The sequence below is a fragment of the Chiloscyllium plagiosum genome, unplaced genomic scaffold (genome assembly GCF_037043375.1).
Source record: "Chiloscyllium plagiosum isolate Xiang-an unplaced genomic scaffold, Cpla_swu_hap1 HiC_scaffold_183, whole genome shotgun sequence".
In the NCBI taxonomy this organism is placed as follows: domain Eukaryota; kingdom Metazoa; phylum Chordata; class Chondrichthyes; order Orectolobiformes; family Hemiscylliidae; genus Chiloscyllium; species Chiloscyllium plagiosum.
Genome location: NW_028270322.1, coordinates 3785 through 5000, shown reverse-complemented (window position 1 = coordinate 5000; position 1216 = coordinate 3785).

Here is a 1216-nt window from a genome sequence, read left to right as displayed (position 1 = left end):
CTCTGCCCCCGGCCTCTGACTGAGTTGCACAAACCTTGGTGTGCTCAGGCAAGGGTCAGACCACATCCTTCCTGGCAACACACAAGGGAAGCAAGGCCACTCGCCTCTCTCGCCTTCAATTTCGGCACGAGCGCCTGTGGAGGGACGGCCGGATTCAACGTGGGGATTGCCCGCCCTCCAGTCGTTTCAAGAGACCTCTGCCCCCGGCCTCTGACTGAGTTGCACAAACCTTGGTGTGCTCAGGCAAGGGTCAGACCACATCCTTCCTGGCAACACACAAGGGAAGCAAGGCCACTCGCCTCTCTCGCCTTCAATTTCGGCACGAGCGCCTGTGGAGGGACGGCCGGATTCAACGTGGGGATTGCCCGCCCTCCAGTCGTTTCAAGAGACCTCTGCCCCGGCCTCTGACCGAGTTGCACAAACATGGGTGTGCTCAGGCAAGGGTCAGCCCGCATCCTTCCTGGCAACACCCAAAGGGAACCAAGGCCACTCACGTCTCTCTCGCCTTTCATTTTCGACACGAGCGCCTGTGGAGGGACGTCCGGATTCAACGTGGGGATGGCCCGTCCTCCAATCGTGTCAAGAGACCTCCGCCCCGGCCTCTGACCGAGTTGCACAAACCTGGGTGACGAGCACCGCAGGGCGGCAGAGCCGTCGCACTTGGCCGGGTGGCAGCGGGAAGGACCAGCCTATTCACAATAGCGGCCACCCACTCCCAGAGCCGGTCGTGCGGCACCCGAGGCCGACCCTCGACTCGTAAGAGGCTTTAACGTGTGCTCAGGCAAGGGTCAGCCCACACCCTTCCTGGCGGCACCCAAGGGATCCAGGCCACTCGCGTCTCTCGCCTTCATTTTGGACACGAGCGCCTGTGGACGGACGGCCGGAGTCAACGTGGGGATGGCCCGTCCTCCAATCGTGTCAAGAGACCCCCCGCACCGGCCTCTGACCGAGTTCCCCAAACCTGGGTGACAAGCAGCGCAGGGCGGCAGAGCCGTCGCACTTGGCCGGATGGCAGCGGGAAGGACCAGCCTATTCACAATAGCGGCCACCCACTCCCAGAGCCGGTCGTGCGGCGCCCGAGGCCGACCCTCGACTCGTAAGAGGCTTTACAGTGTGCTCAGGCAAGGGCCAGCCTACACCCTTCCTGGCGGCACCCAAGGGATCCAGGCCACTCGCGTCTCTCGCCTTCATTTTGGACACGAGCGCCTGTGGACGG